Source organism: Pelodiscus sinensis, chromosome 7 (assembly GCF_049634645.1).
Source record: "Pelodiscus sinensis isolate JC-2024 chromosome 7, ASM4963464v1, whole genome shotgun sequence".
Taxonomy (NCBI): Eukaryota; Metazoa; Chordata; order Testudines; family Trionychidae; genus Pelodiscus; species Pelodiscus sinensis.
The window spans coordinates 21,210,523-21,231,941 of NC_134717.1; the positions used below are offsets into that span (position 1 = coordinate 21,210,523).

The following is a 21,419-nucleotide window of genomic DNA, read 5'->3' on the forward strand; positions in this document are numbered from 1 at the left end:
GGATTAGGCTTCCTAGTCCGAACTACCGTTACTCCTCGTGGAACGATGTGTACCGGTAGTTCGGAATAGGAAGCCTAATCCGAACTACCTAGTTCGTGCCGTGTGTAGCCGCAGGCACGGAGTCCGAACTAGCGGACATTTAAAAATGGCGGCACCCGGCAATATGCAAATGAAGCCCAGGAAATTCAAATCCCTGGCTTCATTTGCAACTCCGGTTGCCTACATTAACCACCCTAGTTCAAACTAGGGTGGTAGTATAGACATACCCTAAAAATGTAGATGGTATCATGAGATTTCTTGGGCACAATCCACTTCTGAAGTATCTCCTGAGAAGTTGTGAGTGCCCTCATTCCAATGCCAACATTAGCATCTTCAAATGGTTGTTTTAGTAGTGATCAGGAAAAACAAACAAGGAAACAAAAAATAGGAAGGACAGTGTAGCAGACCTTACTTTTCTTATTTCTTAGAACTACCTTTAAGTCTGACGAGAGACATTTTCCATATAATTTGAAATCCAAATAGGAAATGAAAAGTATTTCAGCCCCATAAAGCAAGAAGATGCTTTCAATACTGACTCAGGCCATTTCATTCCATGAACTATTTCTACTGTAAATTAAAAGGAAAAGGTTTTGACAGCTAATAATAAAATTTAGATGCTTGAGAATGCCACATTAATAGGACTTGTACTTGATGGATGAATCCCCTTGACCTTACAATGTACCTTTGATATTATGAAGATGTCATAAACAGCACAGTGATACTTTGTCTTTACATATAAGGTGCCAACTTTACAATATTGAGGATCCATTTATGATAGTAAACATGAATGTAAAGAAGTATGTTGCACTGCTTGTGGAGAAAGAGGATTGATGTGATTAGATTAACATTTGTTAGCACTCTGGTTTTGTTGAATTATATTAATTTCTGAAATCATAATAGATTTCAGGTCATGGACAATTAAAATTTTCAACCCCGTAACAGATTTTTTTTTTGTAATATACAACAGTAAGCAATATTGCTATTTATTTTGAGTCACTCTTGATGTGTGCTGACAAATTAGGTGAAATGTAGAATCTTTAAAAGTAATTACTGAATAGAAAATCAGAAAGCCATATATTATTATAAATTTGCTTATAAATATTACTGGGAAAGAGACATTTAAAGTTCATAGAATTTGGAGAGTTTTTTATTTCTGGTACATAATTAGAATCACATTTATATTGACTTATCTTTGTTTTGTTTTTGCCTAATAATGATAATCTAATCTTGACATCATTTAAATAATAATGTAACAATTCTATGACTCTAATATTTGGTCATTTTTCTCTACATTTTATATTGGCCATTCACATTAAGATTTTTTAAACTATGATCAATAGCATGCTGCTTACTAGCAAGTTTAAGAAGAGACAACCTCTGGTTTTTCTGTTAATAACACATTTCTGAGATTCAAGACAAAACCATCTCTCCACAAATATATTATTATAGATTCACTGAAGACTCAACATGAGGTTGAAATTATAAAGGAGGAGATTTCTTTTGCCTTACAATCCCTTTCACATTTACCTTTGTTAGTCACTGTACACAAAGCTGTCAAATTGCCCAATAAAGGACTCAGTGTTAAATCTACTACTTCTGTGCACTGTTTTAAAGTTACACTTGAGAATACTCAAGATTGTAAAAGGTTTAGAAGTTCATCTTGACTCTAGGAAAAAATAAGATTTGCTTTCTGTAAATTACTTCATAGGCAAACTAAAGTATTGGAAAATCTGGTTAAAACCAATTAAGTGGCTATGCTGGGTTTTCCCAAGTGTTATGAATAGGGAAGGAATCTATAATTCTGTTAATTTGAAAAAGTATATTGGTAACTTTAACCTATGTTGACAAATATTTAAGATTTTTGTATTTCTAATGGGGATACTTCATCCTAAGAGTAGACTCTTAGAAAAGTTACTTCAAACATATTGCTTCTTTTTTGCAATACTTCATTGGGAAAAGGGAGTCAGTTTCTTCCACCCACATTTCTCTAACTTTGCATAGGTATAAACTATACAAGATGCTAGATGTTCAAGAGGAGATCTGGACCCAACATTTCTCTCTTTTTTTTAAACTAAGGTTTATATATTTTTGGAAGCATGAAAGATCACACTGACCCCAAGAAAGAAATGTTCCCTCATACAAACAAAATTTCTATGTTTTAAGACTTCCGTTTTCATTAAAAGAATGGGAAATATATTATCAATTCTCTCTTTTGGCTGCAGAAAAGTAATAAGAATCAATTAAATAAAAAACATTGAACATAAGAAGGTAAGAATGGCCACACTGGGTCAGACTGAAGGTCCATCTAGCCCAATATCCTGTCTTCCAACAGTGACCAATACCAGATGCCCCTGAGGAAGTGAACAGAACAGGTAATCATCATGTGATCCCTCTCTGTTATCCATTTCCAGACAAACAGAAGCATTCTTACCCATCCTAGCAAACAGCCAATGATGGACCTAGCCTCCAAGAATTTATCTAGCTCTTTTTTGAACCATGTTAAAGTCCTGTTCTTTGCAACATGCTCTAATAAGTGTAGTCAGGAGGATTTACTGGCAGACCCCTTCTCATAGCAAGGAGTTCCACAGGTGGGCTGTGCACTGAATGAAGAAAAACTTCATTTTGTTTGTTTTAAACCTACCACCTATTAATTTTATTTGATGACCCCTAGATTTTATGTCATGGGGACAAGTAAATAACTTTTTCTTATTCACTTTTTTGCACACCAGTCATGATGGTATAGACTTCTATCATATCCTTCCCTACTCTCCTGTTTTCTAAGTAGAAAGGCCCAGTCTTATCTTTCTTCCTACATTAACAAGAGTGTTGGGAGCAAGACATGAGAAGTAATTCTTCTACTCTAGTCTACGCTGATTAGGCTTCAGTTGGAGTATTGTGTCCAGTTCTGGGCACCACATTTCTAGAAAGATGTGGAAAAATTAGAGAAAGTCCAGAGAAGAGCAACACAAATTATTAAAGGTCTAGAAAACATGACCTATGAGGGAAGATCAAAAGAATTGGACTTGTTTAATTTAGAAAAGAGAAGACTGATAAGGGTCATGAAAAGTATCTAAAAAAGTATTACAAGGAGGAAGGAGAAAAGTTGTTCTCTTTGGCCTCTGATAATAGGACAAAAAGCAATGGGCTTAAATTGCAGCAAGGGGAGGTTTAGGTTGGACATTAGGAAAAACTTCTTGTCAGGATGGTTAAACAACGTAATAAATTAACTAGGGAGCATGTAGAATCTCCATCACTGGAGATATTTAAGAGCAGGTTAGACAGACACCAGGAATGATCTAGACAGTGCTTGGTCCTGCCATGAGGGCAGGGGACTAGGCTTGATGACCTCTCAAGGTACCTTACAGTTCTATGACTCTATATGGGACCTGTTCCAACCCTCTAATCATTTTTGTTGCCCTTTTCTGAACCTTTGCCAATGCTAATATATCTTTTTGAGATCAGGTGACCACATTTGTATGCAGTGTTTAAGACGTGGGTGTACCATGGTTTTATAGAGAGTCAATAAGATATTCTCTGTCTTATTCTCTATCCTTTTTTTAATGACTCCTAACATTCTGTTTGCTTTTTTGACTGCTGCTGCACGCTGAGTGGATGTTTTCAGAGAACTATCCACAATGACTTCAAGATCTCTCTCTTGAGTAGTTGTAGCTAAATTAGTCCCCAATATATTGTATGTATAGTTGGGATTCTTTTTCTCCGATGTGTAAAGGTTTACATTTATCAACATTAAATTTAATTTGCCATTTTGTTGCCCAATCACTTAGTTTGGTGAGATCTTTTTTAAGCTCTTCACAGTCTGCTTTGTTTGTAACTATCTTGAGCAGTTTAGTATCATCTGCAAATTTTGCTACCTCACTGTTTACCCCCTTCTCCAAATCATTTATAAATAGGCTGAATAGGATTGCTCCCAGGACAGACTCTTGGAGGACACCAGTAGTTACTGTTCTCCATTCTGAAAACTTACATTGAAAAAAAAGGTTGATATATATACAACTTTGCTGGATTTTAGCAGACTACCTAGACAATATTAGCTAGTCCTGTGATCAAAAAGTTCACACCACTCACCTGTGACCTTAAGGATACAAATTTTTTCTGTACATGCATCAGACCATTCAAATCAGTACAATATGGGCTCATCTACATTGGCCCCTTTTCCGGAAGGGGCATGTTAATTTCACGAGTCGTAATAGGGAAATCCGCGGGGGATTTAAATATCCCCCACGGCATTTAAATAAAAATGTCCGCCGCTTTTTTCCGGCTTTTAGAAAAGCCGGAAAAGAGCGTCTACACTGGTCCCGATCCTCCGGAAAAAAAGCCTTTTGAAGTAGGAATAAGATCTTCCGGAAAAGGGCACTTTTTCCGGAGGATCGGGGCCAGTGTAGATGCTCTTTTCCGGCTTTTCTAAAAGCCGGAAAAAAGCAGCGGACATTTTTATTTAAATGCCGCGGGGGATATTTAAATCCCCCGCGGATTTCCCTATTACGACTCGTGAAATTAACATGCCCCTTCCGGAAAAGGGGCCAATGTAGACGTAGCCTATATGTCTAAGTTCTTGTTTTCCACTAGCAAATTGGGTATTTAAGCATGCATTTACTCAAAGTGAATTTACATCCATAGGAATTACCAATGCTAGGTCCTAGCTTGAACAGAGATCCTGGGTCTGAGCCTTGGGAAATCACACTTAGGGTACAGCTACCCTTTGGGACAAGATTGATACACAACTTCAGCTAAGTTAATTGTGTAGCTGAAGTCTAAGTGCCTTAACTCAACATTTGATGCAGGCCACACTTCAGGAAGTTGAAGGGAGATCATCTCCTTTTTCTACTTCTCTTATTCCTTGTGGAAGCAGGACTACCGGCATCGACCGGAATGCCCCTCAGTTTGAATTAGTGTGTCTTCACTAGACCCGCTAATTCAAACCCTGGAAGATAAACAGCAGCAGCTTCTATCTTCTCTGTAGTGTAAACATTTCCTTTGATCTGAGCCTGAGTTCAAATACCAGTCTTACATTGCAGTGTAGACATCTCCTAAAATAAATTATCCTTTGTGACCTACAAAACCTGCATCTTTTCTCACCAAGATATCTTAGTGTATATCTTAGAGAGTAAGCGAGAGAGAAAAAAAAGATAGTGTTTATTTACCAAGCTACTACTACATCCCTGACTACCCAATGCCTTACTAGAACTCATGTTGCCACCATCCCTTGTTACATTGTAGTTTAAGGTCCAAAATGCCCTTATTTATAATCCTGTAATCCTGTAAAGAGAATTTGGCCCTTTGATTGTAATATATTTCAGGGGCAGACAATGAATGGGCCACATTCACCATGGTGTTTGCTCCTTATTTTTGCAGATGTAAATCCATTGATTTGATGGAATTGCATTGGTGTAAAACTGGAATAAAAGAGATATTAATCAAGGTCATTTTTTGGTCTGCAAAGTGCCATGAACAATTATGGCACCATGATGATAATGAAGTTTGCCACAGGAAGGACTGATTTAAACCTGAAAAAGGACCTCAGACTGCATATTAATAGTAATAAAAAATGTGTTTACAATCCATGCAAGTGAACAGGGCTTAAATTAGCAGCAGAAGGGTTACCAGTTGTTCCTTGGAGAACAGAAATCTACCAACATGCAAAAAAAGTAATTAAAAATAAACGTAATGGTTGCAGAGTTGAAATAAAAGCACTTATATTCTCTGTGCTGCCATATTCATGAAAAAAAGAATTCCACAAGCATGGGGTAAATTTTGTTTCTTAAGTGAAACACTTTCCTACATTTTAATGCAGTTATACATTACTCCACAAATAGGGTAACTATAAAAATTATTTGTTGCATGAAATATCAACGTAATTAGGAGGATGTTGCAACACAAAGATTTCTTTCAATGGCACTGCCAGAATGAGACTTTAGTTTCCCAATCAAGTTTGGTCCTGCATGGATAGTAATGACAATGCCTCTAACCTGGCTTCAGTCGTTACCATGACACTCAATTTACTCCTCTGCTAGCAAGAACAGTAGTGCTCAAGCATATTATCAGCACAAGTTTTATTTTTGTGTACAGTAATTACTCACACTAATATTTTTCTCCCACATATTGATAATATAGAATTGAATCTAATGCTGGAAGTATTTTCTTTTATTATAAACAAAGCAAAGACTACAGCATGAAAAACTGTAGCCAAGGGAACAATGGCTTCAGTACAAAACCCTGAATCCATCCATTTTCTATAATAGTTGAACTGAAATGAATACTTAAAGTAATAGGTTTTAAAATGTTTTCTGTGATAAAGTAGTTTTACCCTACCAGATTTTTTTCCCCAATGTGTATCTGTTAGGAAACAGGAATGCAGAATCATTCAGTTTATAATTTCACATTTAGGTCTGGATATAAACTAAAACTAGTTTGTATAATTCACGGCTCTAGAAGTGTTACAATCAGTGTGTTTCACTACAAGCTTCTATTGTAGTTTGCAAATGCAAAGTAATTTTCAAGTTGCTTATCCCTTGGGAAACTGCATACATTGCAGAACTGGAATATTCTTTTTGCAGGCACGAGCCAGCCAGAAGTTCCATGCATCAGCTTTTCTCTTGGCCAAGGAAAAAGTGACCTTCTTGTCTGTCCTTCTAAAACAGTTGAAAGGCTAAGATGAAATTTGATTAAACAAAAGTAGCAAGGGAGGAGCTAAAAGATCATTCTGGAATATGATGCTCTGTGAAACTATAGTTATATGCCTGACTACTTCTGCCCTTTTGCTGCTTTTCATATTGAGAAGCTAACTATTTTATCTTACCAGTCCCAACTAAATCATCCCAGCCAAGGCTTTGTCAAGCTGGGACTTAACCTCTAGGGATGGAGATTCCACCACCTCCCTAGGTAACCTATTCCAGTGCTTAACCGTCCTCCTAATGAAATAGTTTTTCCTAGTATCTTATCTAGACCTCCCCCACTTGAAGTTGAGACCATTGCTCCTTGTTCTGCCCTCCGTCATAAAAATTTTGTGGTCAAAGACCCATTTGCATCTGACAAAGTGGGTCTTTGCCATGAAAGTTTATGCTCCAAAATCTATTAGTTTTTAAGGTGCCTTGTTATTTCAGGGAGAAAATTCAACATGAAACAGAAACACATGCACACACAATGCGAGAAAGAGGGGAAATCCAGGTAAGGAAGAGAGGTACTCTTTTAACCAGTACTCTCTTCCTTACATGGAATTTTCCCTTTCTCTCCCTAATCCCCTGAAAAGATAATACCCTTCCCCTTTCTTTCCCAGCCTACTCCCTCTCTCTGTGCAATAGCTCCTGAATCCAGCCCCAATTTTGCTTTTCTTTCCCTTTGGTTATACTGCAGTCTTCTCATCTGTTCCCCAATCCAAGCCCTCTGCAGCTCCCCCCTTTCACAAAAGACAGGACTCTGCAGCACTTTAAAGACTAACAAGATGGTTTATTAGAAAGATGAGCTTTCTTGGGCCAGACCCACTTCCTCAAGCTCATCACCTAATAGAACATAAGAACATAAGAATGGCTGTACTGGGTCAGACCAAAGGTCCATCTAGCCCAGTAGCCTGTCTGCCGACAGTGGCCAGCACCCGGTGCCCCGGAGGGGGTGGACTGAAGACAATGATCAAGCGATTTGTCTCGTGTCATCTGTCTCCAGCCTCTGACAAACAGAGGCCAGGGACACCATTCCTACCCCCTGGCTAATAGGACCTAACCTCCATGAAATTATCTAGCTTCTCTTTAAACTCTGTTAGGGTATGTCTACACTACCCCGCTAGTTCGAACTAGCGGGGGTAATGTAGTCATCTGCACTTGCAAATGAAGCCCGGGATTTGAATTTCCCAGGCTACATTTGCATGAAGCCGGCCCACGCCATTTTTAAATGCCGGCTAGTTCGGACTCCGTGCCGCACGGCTATACATGGCACGGACTAGCTAGTTCGGATTAGGCTTCCTAATCCGAACAAGCTGTACACCTCATTCCACGGGGCGTACAGCTAGTTTGGATTAGAAGCCTAATCCGAACTAGCTAGTCCGTGCCACGTGTACCTGCGTGGCACAGAGTCTGAACTGGCCAGCATTTAAAAATGGCGCCGGCCGGCTTCATGCAAATGAAGCCCAGGAAATTCAAATCCCGGGCTTCATTTGAAAGTGCGGATGACTACATTACCCTCGCTAGTTTGAACTAGCGGGGTAGTGTAGACATACCCTTATAGTTCTAGCCTTCACAGCCTCCTCTGGTAAGGAGTTCCACAGGTTGACTATTAGTTTTCGCTTATTAGTTTTAAACCTGCTACTCATTAATTTTATTTGGTGTTCTCTAGTCCTTAAATTATGGGAACTAATGAATAACTTTTCTTTATTTACCCTTTCCACACCACTCATAATTTTATATACCTCTATCATATCCCCCCTCAGTCTCCTTTTTTCCAAACTGAAAAGCCCCAGTAACTTTAGCCTTTCCTCATATGGGACCTGTTCCAAGCCCCTGATCATTTTAGTTTCCCTTTTCTGAACCCTTTCCAAGGCCAAGGTATCTTTTTTGAGGTGAGGAGACCACATCTGTACACAGTACTCACGATGTGGGCGAACCATCATTTTATACAGGGGCAGTTAGATATTTTGTGTCTTATTTTCTATCCCTTTCTTAATAATTCCTAACATTCTATTTGCCTTTTTGACCACTGCTGCACACTGTGTAGACGTTTTCAGAGAACTATCTACAATAACTCCAAGATCTCTTTCCTGATTTGTCGTAGCCAAATTAGCCCCCATCATATTATATGTATAGTTGGGGTTATTTTTTCCAACTTGCATTACTTTACACTTATCCAAACACTCAGTTTTGTGAGATCTTTTTGAAGTTCTTCACAGTCTGCTTCTGTCTTGACTATCTTAAACAGTTTAGTATCATCCGCAAACTTTACTACCTCACTGCTTGCCCCTTTCTCTAGATCGTTTATGAATAAGTTGAATAGGATAGGTCCTAGTACTGACCCTTGGGGGCAGGGGCGGATATAGGGCAGGGCGAACGGGGCTGCTCGGGCCCCGTGCTTCTGAAAGCCCTGCGCATGCACCGTGGCGCCGCTACACATGCGCATGGCGTCACTGCGCATGCACCGTGGCAAAGGGGGGCCCCGCGGAATTATGCTGCCCGGGGCCCCGCAAAACGGTCATCTGCCCCTGCTTGGGGGACACCACTAGTTACCCCTCTCCATTCTGAAAATTTACCATTTATTCCTACCCTTTGCTTGCTGTCTTTTAACCAGTTCTCAATCCATGAGAGGACCTTCCCTCTTATCCCATGACAGTGTAATTTACACAAGAGCCTTTGGTGAGGGACTTTGTCAAAGGCTTTTTGAAAATCTAAGTATACTATATCTACTGGATCCCCCTTATCCACATGTCTGTTAGCCCCTTCAATAACTCTAAGGGTATGTCTACACTACCCCCCTAGTTTGAACTAGGGGGGTAGTGTAGACATACCCTAATAGATTAGTAAGACATGATTTCCCTTTACAGAAACCATGTTGACTTTTGCCCAACAAATTATGTTCTTCTATGTGCCTAACAATTTTATTCTTAACTATTGTTTCGACTAATTTGCCCGGTACCGACGTTAGACTTACCGGTCTGTAATTGCCAGGATCACCTCTACAGCCCTTTTTAAATACAGTATTGGTGTTACGTTAGCTATCTTCCAGTCAGTAGGTACAGAAGCCAATTTGAGGGATAGATTACAAACCACAGTTAACAGTTCTGCAATTTCCCATTTGAATTCTTTTAGAAGCCTTGGGTGAATGCCATCCGGTCCTGGTGATTTGTTCATGTTAAGTTTTTCTATTTGTTCCAAAACCTCCTCTAATGACACTTCAATCCAGGACAGTTCCTCAGATGTAACCATCTTGTTAGTCTTTAAAGTGCTGCAAAGACCTGTGTTTTGTTTCAGCTAGCCCCTTTCACAGGCTGTCATCAGCACAAGCCTCCAAATTCATCATCCCTCACCAGGCTTCAACTTACTGTTCTGAAGCCCTTATCCTTGCCCAGGCTCCTTCAGCTCTCTCATCCTGCCACACAGAACAGTCCTACACATTGTTCTACACACAGCAAGCTCCCACAATAACCTTTCCCCCAGGTTTTCCTCCATCCTATCTTTATGAGGCAGGCACTGTGGGGCCTCTATATCACATCCCCCATGCCCTCCCAGGACATTCCTCATGTGAGCTGAGTGCAGATTTGCGGGACAAGGACTTCAGGCAACTATTCTGTTTTCTAATTCAAACCTTCCCTCCATAGTCTATAGTAGCTACCAGAACAAACTTTGGGCAGCTGAGGCAAAATTCTCAGTTGCCTGAAATTGCTTTTGTGATGAGAAGCAGCCCTTATATATGGCTCCAAATTGCTTCCTTGCATTGAATATCTTTCAGGCAAGTGGCAGAGGCTTGGAAACAAGTCCTTCTAAGCTATGTGCCCAAGGGGAGAAGTGATGGCTGGTGATGTAGTTCTGTCAGCAGGGACCTGTATGTCTGTATCCTACAGTTTGTTTGGCATGATAAACACTTTTAAACATACGAAGTGTTTAACATATTTCAAGGGAGTAAGATTGACAGCACTCATATTTCCCTGTGTAAACTTACAATACTGCAGCGTACTTATAGTGCTAATCTACAGTGACAAATGATGCTGTGATTTCTTCCACTACAAAGCTCTGTTTTCAGGAGTGCATGCCATCTTTAAAGTGTATGGCGAGCAGCACAGCATCAGTTGTGTGGCTCTGGAGGAAAAATGCTGTTAATTTGTAGGGATAAAAAATGGAAGATAATATTTGTATGTTTGGGAGTTTAATGATTTTGTGCTCATATAACTGATACAAATTGTAGAAGACAAGAGAGAAGAAAGGCCCTTTGTTCTTAATATAGCTCAGAAAAATATGAAGCAGAAATTCTAATGTCTTTTCTCACAATGATAGAAATGTAGCCGTGTTAGTCTGGGGTAGCTGAAGCAAAATGTCCTTTTCATATGTGTTCATTTTTTTAATTGTATCCTTTGGTATATATGGTTGTGACTATTTTCTTCCACTATTTGATCTGAGGAAGTGGGTCTGGCCCACGAAAGCTCATCATCTAATAAACCATCTTGTTAGTCTTTAAAGTGCTACATTGTCCTGCACTTTTCTCACAATGACTCTTATAGTGACTCTGGGCTTTTCACTTAACATCATGAATGCTTCACAAATGGATTGTGAGGATCCATAAATTAGTCAGTATTTATAAAGCTATTTGAAGATGAAATGTTAAGTAGGAACCATGAACATGCTTAGCATGAAAGACAATGGGAATTGGGCATGTAACTCCTATTTTTTGCCTTTCAAAATCTCCTGAATAGGATTTATCTAAAAGTAATAATCATATCTGCTAACTTGTACTGTCTTCCATAGTTAATCATCCCTTCAAAATCCCTTCGGTGAATGAGTTTCAATTTTTCCCTGTGCAATGCAGTTTACTTTTACATCACAGATGTATAAATCCAAGCCCAATTAAATAAAAAAAATTTCTATGGAGAACAGTGACAGAACATATTAATCTCATTCAAAAATATAACTGAGCTATCATTGTAAAAGTGCATATGTTAGTTCAAAATTAAAGCATCACTCTAAATGTCATCTTTGGCTGTGTGTGACAAACATTGGTCAAACAAAATGTGGTGTTTTGTTTATCACTTCAAACATACAGACAAGCAGAGACCTGGTAATCTAGTCTTTTTCTTCCAGATGTATGAACTATTCTGCTGAGACCTGACACCCATCACAAACACCTTTGAAAACTTATTGTACTGTTAAGAATGATTTATAGTGTGCTATGAACATTGTTTTTTCATATGGTGAGGTCTTGTTACAATGCTGATGTATTAAGACAAAGTACCACTACCTTCTAAACTTAGCTGTGATAATATATAAAACCTGTCTTGGTGGCCATCTAGCTACAAAATTGCCATCCATAAGAAACAGTATCTTTCATCTCCTAAGAGCTTTTTCTAACATAGCAGCTTTCCTAAGAGATGTCAATACCTAATCAATTTTTGAGGGTTTGAAACTAAGTTAAGAAAAAAACATTTAATATATTTTACCAATGAGGATCTGATGAAAATCAGCATATCTCTTCATCAATTTATTTTTTAACAGTGGGCTGATTAGCAATTTCAAAAGAGATGACTACCACAAACTGACTTTACTCATAAAATATGAACAAATGTTTTTTTATTTAGGTTAACAAACTGCGTTTCTCTCTACTATTACTTTGATCAAATTAACACACACTAAATACATGATTCATAAATGAAAGTCAATTCAAAATCTACATATGTGCTTATATCATGAATTTTGCCAAAATAGAAAGAGTTACTCTAAAATAAAAGGGGCCTTTCAAATCTACTTTTGAAATATTATAGTAGGATTTTATCTTTTCCCTTGAGAAAGACACACTAAGAAAAAATAATTTGAAAATGCAGGGGTTTGTGCTCTCTGTGTATTATTATTTTCCCCACTATTTCAGCAACCTGAAAAAGGACTTGCAATGAGTTGGTGAATTCTTCGAACACTAAAAAATAGAAAATGCAGTCTTCCTACCAGTAATGAATTTCATGACATTTTATTAGCTCTATCAGCAGTTCTTGATACTGCTGATCAGAAGGTGTTGACTTGCCTCCAGGACTTGGCAGAAATTAATGAGGTGGTTTTACAGCAGCTTCACTCCTTCCTTTGACAAGGTGATGCTAGGAACAGCAGGGTCCTAAGTACTTGTGTCCATTGTGGGAGATATCATATTCAGGGCTCTAGTCCCATCAGGACTATAATGATACTCAGCTGTACATCTTTTTTTTTTCACTGTACCCGGGTCCTGCAAACTCCAAATATATAATTTTCTGAGCAAGAGAAGGCTCTAGATGAAAGCTTGTTGGATGAGACTCACCCCAGAAAAGAGGCAGCTGATTCTAACTGATAGGACCCATCAGTGCTATCTCTGATATAGTAGTGAGAGGAAGTCTGGCAGGAGGGTCTAATGCCTCTAGGTAGAGAACTTGTCCAATTTTTATAGAGTGTTTTTGCAGTCCTCAGCTATGCTATGATTCTCATATACCAGCAATGGCTGCAGAGATGGACAGGCCTGCTCTGGTGCCTTTCCCTGTGGAGGGAGGGCACTAGTGCTTACCCAATTATTCCCATCTCATCTATGCTCTGGCACTGGCTCAACACCCTGAATCTGGCCCTATGGATCCTGGCCCAGCTCTAGAGGCTGGCTCTAGAGTTCTTCTGGATAGAACTGTATTGGGTCTCTTGAGGGGTTCAGTCTTCCTCCAGAGGAGTGAGGGGCTGACCAGCCTCTGCAGCCAGGTCAATGTCTTCCACCTTTATTGTACAGGTAGTCTGGTGTGGAGCATGTGGGCACATGTCTTCCTCTGCCACCTCTGAGAGCTCTGCTATGACTGGCAGCTCCTTTATCTCCATCCAAGATGTATTCTGCAAGAGTTCTCTAGGCTACCAGTCTTCTACAAGGATCTCCTCCAGACCTGGATGCTGGTTTCAGCAACCAGGTCTTGGCAGCTGCCGAGGTGGCAGAGCCCTTACTCCACAATCCCACGCTTTGAGTGCAAGTGGCAGAGACCTCCTGGGGATGCCAGAGGTTAGTCCTGAAAGAAGTCATCAGAATTGGAAACCTCTTAGTCTAAGACCAGAGATAGAGACAGATCCTGTGGATCTTTTGCCTCCCTGAGCCTCCCGCAGCTTTCCAGCTCACTCAACCTACAGCCAGTTTGCTTTCAAATCGCACCCAGGACACATCTGTACATGCTTGTGCTCTATACTCTTCATTTCCTTACCCTTATCTCCCACCTCAAAGCTAAGTAGCAGGATGTATTGCCACCTTTTGAAGGTGAGGAACCCCTAGTAGGTCAGCCCATATTCTACATTAGTTCCATGGCCCACAGAGGTTATGGGTTGGTGGCTCTTCAATGGGGCTGTGAGCATGGGTGTGTGTTTGTCACGGTTCACCTGTCCCCAATGCCTGTCTCTTTGTGGCACGAGGGAGACCTTGTCTACTTTGAGCGTGCTAGGTTGCAGCCCCTATTCTGCTCTTTCTGGGTCTTCTTTTATGTTTTTGGATACATTTCTCTCCCTAAATTCTCATATTTGCATACCCTATCCAATGCCCCACAAAGATGCAGTACCTTTTTGTCAACCTCCTCCTAGTGATGGCCAAAGTGGCCATCTACAACGCTTGGGAAAGGATCTTGACCAAGGAGGTTTTCTGCATCCTTTCTCAATCCATGCATCCCAGCAGAGTTCCTCTGGGTAGCTCCCACTGGGTCCCTTGACATTTTTGAGGAACAGTGGGAGCTTTCCAGGGTTCTCTGCTGTGTCTCCTTCAGGCTCCCTCTTTTGACCCTTTACATTCTCACTTGTTTTTGTTATATATTCTCTTGTTATCCATAATTATTTGAGTTCCTGTGTTTAGTGGATCTTTCCGGGAACCCAGTAGTGGGTCTCGGGTGTCCTTTTTTTTTTTATGAACCACTGACCAAGAGGAAGTCTTTCCTTTGTATTGTGGTGCTCTCTACAGTAATCTATGCCACTTTCAACTATTGCTACGCATTCTACTTAAGGCTACACTGGGGCACTATTGAAGCATCTGAATTTAGCTCAAAGAGGCACATTACTCCAGTGTTCTCTGCTTTGCTTTGGCTTTTCTTTTGTAATTAAAGATGCTGAATATAAACCTCAGAGCCCTGAACATACTACTTTAAATATTCTCTTTCTTCTCATCTGCTTATCATGACAGATTAGATCAGCTATGATATTATTGTTGTCAGTTCTTATATTTCAATTCTCAGGAGCTAGTGTTTGGATATGATTAGCAGAGGTCCCCCACCTGTGGACTATGCAGTCTCTCATAATGCAGTAGTGCCAAGATTTATTAAACTTCAGGAACAGTATGATTCATGATTATTTAATCTAGCATTGTCCACCGGGTGAATATGGCTGGATAATGGTGGATTGGGGCTTATTTTGCTGTTATTATCAGGAGTTTTTATATGTTTATACATTTCTACATACTGCATGACAAGCTGATGACATAGTGAAGTGTGGCAAAAATCTATGCATAGTAAATAATAAAATAAAAGTGACATAGCCAGCATAAAGGGGTTCTTGCATGACCTCATGAATCAGTGGGTTTTCTCCCCCAAAACTAGAGCACATGAAACATCGGCCACTTACAAATGTACACATGAAACATAGGATGCTTACAAATGTGCATCTAATTGGACATATCAGGAAACCTCCTACATTGTATAGAGACAGAGAGACACTTGCTCCAAAGGGCAAGTCATAAATGTTCTTTCTTAACAATTGTAGAATGAAAAATTGAGTGTTTATGATAAAGCAGTTCACAAGTAGGTTTTTGTTGCATGATTCAACTAAAGGGCAAGTTACAAGACTCCTATTTTCATATAGATGAACATCACTCAAAATATTTTTTTAAGATCCCAGAGTGAAACACAAATGAATATGACTCCACTGTCATAAAGCAGATGAGGAGGAAATACTTCAATTGCTGCTTCTTACTGCCAAGGTAAAATAGGGTGAAAGGTTATAAATGGGTGACAGGTGTAGACCAACAAGAAGCTAGCCAACCATATTACAGATTTTCAGACTAAAATATCAGTAGATTTTCTCGAACAGTGCCACCCTAAAATCATGATAGAAATGTAGCCGTGTTAGTCTGGTGTAGCTGAAACAAAAAACAGGACTATGTAGCATTTTAAAGACTAACAAGATGGTTTAATAGGTGATGAGCTTTCGTGGGCCAGACCCACTTCCTCAGATCAAATAGTGGAAAAAAATTGTCACAACCATGTATACCAAAGGATACAATTAAAAAAATGAACAAATATGAAAAGGACAAATCAAATTTCAGAACAGAAGGGGGTGGGGGAGGGAGGTAAATGTCTGTGAGCTAACGATATTAGAGGTGATAATTGGGGAAGCTATCTTTGTAATGGGTAAGATAATTAGCATCTTTATTCAAACTTGAGTGTAAAGTGTCGAATTTAAGCATGAATGACCCTAAAATCAGATGTGGCTGAATACTTTCATTATCAGTTGCCTGCCCTGTGCCTTCATTACCAAAAAACTGATTAGAGTTTCATAAATAAAATCCATTCAGACTCCATATGCATCTTATGAAAAATAAATGACATAATTACTGATGACATAAGGTAAAATATATTACAAACACCATAGCACAGTGTACAAGGAAATTCAGAATGCATAGTGGAGTGATCCTTCATCAGACATACCTCTCACCAGCAATTAAAGGAGACAGAAACAGGATGCAAAGTTTTACTGCAACTCCCAGTGAAGAGAGTGGAGGGAAATTGTGTGATGTGTCTCTCTTCTTACGGATGGCAGGGAAAGAGAAGTCTCCTCTGTGATCTTAGCAAAGGAAGAAGAATTATATTCCTGCCAGCTCTCCCTTTATAAATTTGTCCTCACCTAGAATGGCTTTATTTCATCCTAAGACTTTCACCTATGCAAAACCTCCTTGGAAATGGATTAATAACCATTGGCCAAATCCTGGTCTGGTATGTGGAACACTGGACTAGAGTTGGATTCTATTCCTTTCTTGGTCTACTGGGTGATCTTACACAAGTCACTGCATCATTCTGTATTTTAATTTGTCCATCTGTAAAATGGGCAGACTGTGAAGTCCTTTGAGATCTATTGATAAAATGAATAGATATTATTTATTATTATTTCTGCAGGACCCCATTGATTTCCATCTGAGTTATAACTGACTAAAGCCTTCAGAATTTAGCTCTACATACATTGCAAATACTTAAGCAGAATGAAAAGACTCTGGCCTTAAAAGCTTCTGAAACCTCAACCTGTTTCAGTATTACTGTATGTAATGCTATGCATTAAATCGGCCCATTTGGTTTACATTAATTTTGCCCAGATAATATCTACAAGAATTTCAAACCATTGGGATACATAATATCTGAACAGTTAACAGTAAATATCAGGATTCATACTGAATAGGCTGAAAAATTACTCACTATATTAGGTACTGCCAGGAAGCAGCATAATAATCCAAGTATAATTGCACAGAACATGGGAAACTGACCAAAATACTGATAAAACAGGGTTTTGTTTGTTTGTTTGTTTGTTTTTGCAAATCAGCCGTGCATTTTAAGGGGAAAGCAATAGTTCTGGTGGTCCGTACCTGAAGGAAAATGAGTTTGTTTTGGGATGAGATTTTATAAAAAGCACCAGTCTGCTTGCTGTCTGTACCTCTAATATTCAATAGCTTTCTATTTATGTTAAAGCTTGTCTATTGGTCACTCTGTCACCTCAGTCAAGACAATTGCTTTATTCTTTTGACAACTGCTTTTAGCACATTTGAAAGAGATATTTCATATGGGGTTGATATTTTTAAACATGAGCAGTGAGATCCACAGCCGAGTGCTGTGTTTTGCAGAATCTAACATTCTGATTAAAAGCCACAGCTAATGAGATAACTCCAGTTGCTTTCAGTTAATTGACATCTTTTCTTCACTTTGAACTGTCATTAACTATTGTAGACTTCCATAGCTAATATAAATCACCTTCACTGTGCTCATCAAGGACAAAATGCTAAATATTATGATCATATATAGCATATCATAACATTTGGGCCGAATGCTACTTTCATTTTCACTGTAAATCAGGAGTAATTATGTTGATTGCAGTTAATTTACTATAACTATACTCTAGTGTAATTTAGCCCTGTGCCATCACATTTTGACTCTGTGGCCTTTTTAGAAGAGGCTAATTTAGAATCTATTGTATGAGTATAACATTATTTTTTTAAATCTTCCCACATTTTGATCCATGCTTAGCAGCAGCAATATATTTCTCACTGATATTTATTAGTCCCAAAAGAGAATTAAAAACATTTGTTGTCACTTTAATACTTTAATCAAAATGTCTTTTTAAAAAAATAATATGTATTAATACCAGTTTCTCTCTCCCTCTCTCCCGTGGTTTGTTTATAACAAATAGTTTTTTCGAACTATAGATACCTTGCAGTTTTCCAGCTGAAGGTACATGAAGCTACTTATCATCACTGATATAGCTTTCCTTATCTGAGGTATATTAGGTGTACTAAAGAGACACAGGCAGTATCTGAAACAGAAGCCACTAAAAGGGAACAATCCTGACATAAGCTGAAGAAGGGGGCAGTCTTTAAAAGTCCAACTGTCTGGCAGCACTTATTAGATCTCTGTTGGTGAAATATATAGAAAACTAAAAGGGATTCACTCAGTCTTTCTAAATGCTGTATCTGGGTGGTCAGGCATCTGTAGTAGAATATACTGGCTTGGGACTTTATATGATCATTCAGAATCCCATGTAAGTATTCAGGGAGTTTTTGTCATTTTGAATGTATAGACAGATGCAGCCAACAACAGCGGCCAAAAGAGAGGCAGCATGCATCCCATCAAGTGTTTTGTTTTGTTTTATAATGGAACTCGGGGGTAGGTAAGCCTCCACTCCCCCCTCCAGAGAACATTTTTTTTAAAGTGGTCCAACACTCTACTTAAGAGGTAAATTTTAAACAGGTGTGGAGGGCAGCAGGCAAGCAGCACCAAACAGTCACCAGATGGCCAGAGCAGTAAGAGCGCAACACTAGGCAATCAGCAGATGGCCAGAGCACTAGAAGAAAAACTTCAAGCAGTCAGCAAGTGGATAGAACTGCATGACAACTTCACCACTTGGTACACAAGATAGTATTAATCACACTTGTTGGATTTTGAACACATCTTTAAAACACACACAAAAGTAACAAGGAATAACATTCACTTCACCTGCAGAGAGGTGGGCTGGGTAAGTCTGTTTCAGCAAAAACAGGGAGTCCTATGGCACCTTAAAGACCAACAAATTTGTTAGGGCATAAGCTTTTGTGGCCATGAAAAATTAAATTTAGCAAGACACTGACATTTGCAAAGGGATAGCCACTGTACTATTGTTTTTGTTTTGTTTTGTTTTATTTTATTTTTAGTTTCTTGCCTTATGTTGATAGAGATTTAATGATAAAACCCCCCTTGCAAACTCTGTTCTGCAAATTGAAGCAACATATTCATGAATACTTAAATCTTGTTTTGGTTATGTTTGTGCTTATTCAGTTTTGTTGCAGTATAGGTAAGGTATCTAATGGCAAAGATTTACTGTGCATATTTTGAATAGAAAAATGGTAAAAATATAAACAGCGATGAACCACAGTCATCCCCAGAAACATATGCATTGACAAACAATAGACTCTGCCTAATGAGGCATATTACTGCCTAAATTTAAAGTGAACATCTACCAAATACTGACATATATGCAACACCTAAACACAAGGCAACCAAGAATAAACCATAACTGGAAACCCCTCTTTCATCTAATGTATATTAAATACAAATTTCAGTGTTAATGAGAATGACCCATATCCCCCGAAATTTAAGTGTGTAACATCCAAACAAACAGCTACATGTTTAGGATACTCTGAAAGGGTAAATGATACAACCATGATAAAAATGCAGGGTTGCACCTGGAATCCAAGTTTGTTTCTCATACTGCAGGATATCAGTAAAATGTGAGGTACATGTCAAAGAGAATGTGTCCAAATACATCACTGAATTATATTTCAGCTGGAAGCATGAACCCATGTTACATCACATCAAATTTATCTGGTGTAAGATGCTACTCTGGTGGCCCTATCTGAATAAAGAGTTAAATCTATCTGGTTTTACTGTTTTCTTAGTGACAGTTTGGAATACTAGATAGTTCACCTCAATGACAGTTTGTCTAATTGGAAACCAGCCATTAATTCAGATAGTGAATATCCAATTTGCATTTCTATCAAAAACTGGTATGAGAAAAAGACTAGAACACTGCCACCAATTTAACACCTCCTTCTGCTCCTGACCTCCCTTTCCTCTCATGCTGCCCTATGAGCCCTTCCTATACACAGCTGAAACTGGGATGACTACTTGCATACAGAAAGCTGAAACAGACATTACAGTGCTCTTCTAGGCAGCATTTTATCCACTAAATATAGAAAACTGAAGCTTTATTATGTCTCATTGGAAACAAACTAATTCCACTGTTTTGGAGTGCAGAGTAGAAATGGAAAAACAATTATTAACTACAATTGACTAGATGAATTATTTTTCTGCTTTTATTCCTAATTGCTTATGAACTGATTACAATTTTGTCAGATTTGTTCATGATTTGTATAGCCTTTGGAAATAATCTATTCAATAATTTCTGCCACCAATTCTTGGTCTGCCTTGTTTGTAAAGGTTCACTGCAGTAGTAGATCGTCAGAATTCCAAGTGGAAGCTATTTTTATTAGCTTTATAGTTCACATAGAATCATCACTCTGGTTGAATGTAACCATTAGACCCAGGCTTCAGGTATGAATGCTCACAATTGTGAACTGAAATATCTCTCTCAGCAAATATTCTGCAATATTCTTTTGAAATTTTTTTCCATGAACACTCCTGCTATTCAAACCATAAACTAAGATACCCACAAAAGCAAGCTTGTTTAAAAAAATACAAAAGTATATTTACATAATAATATGTTGCAATTTTCTCTCATCTCCATTAAACAGTGAACTGTGAGACAAAAAGAACCTTTCATTCCCCAAGGGTTAGAACTATGCACTAATACACATGTTGTTCCTGGAATGTCTCTGAAGCAAAAGATTCAAACACCAATTTCCCCACAACAGGAAGAAGAACTGACTCTGTGGGGCCAGTATTCCTTACAATGAACAAATGATAGAGAGGAAGTGGTGTATGGACTGTGAAGGATGGAGAAAAGGCTGGGCAGTGGATAGAATATTTCCTTTTGCTGCAGTATTTCCCCACTCTCTTAATGAATGTTAACAGTTTCTCTGTCTATGTTATTTTGGCTATTTGTAATAATTTTGTGCTAGATCAACCTTAATTCCAACAGAGTGGCACAGGTTAAAATGATGAAAGTAAAGACTATGGGGGGGGGGGTTCAATGAGTACGTAGGGAGCTACTGAGTCATGGCTCTATGTCCCAATTTAGGGTGCATCTACACCACAGGGCTTAACTCAAAATAAGTTATGCAAATTGAGCTATGTCAATTGCATATCTTATTTTGAAATAGCTTATTTCGAATAGGGAGTGTCGACACTGCACTTATTTCAAAAAAGAACACTCTTCCTCCAACCTCCCTTACTCCTCGTACAATGAGGGTTACAGGAGTCGGAGTAAGAAGTCTTCCAGCTTGATAGCATTTTGACACTA

The 21,419-nt window shown here is 38.7% G+C and overlaps 1 protein-coding gene across 1 annotated transcript in view; it reads right to left on the reverse strand.

The window, feature by feature from the left end:
* Positions 1-21,419, reverse strand: part of LRP1B (LDL receptor related protein 1B) — a 1,349,043-nt gene that overhangs the window by 817,832 nt on the left and 509,792 nt on the right. The gene's annotated exons all lie outside the window — the stretch shown is intronic.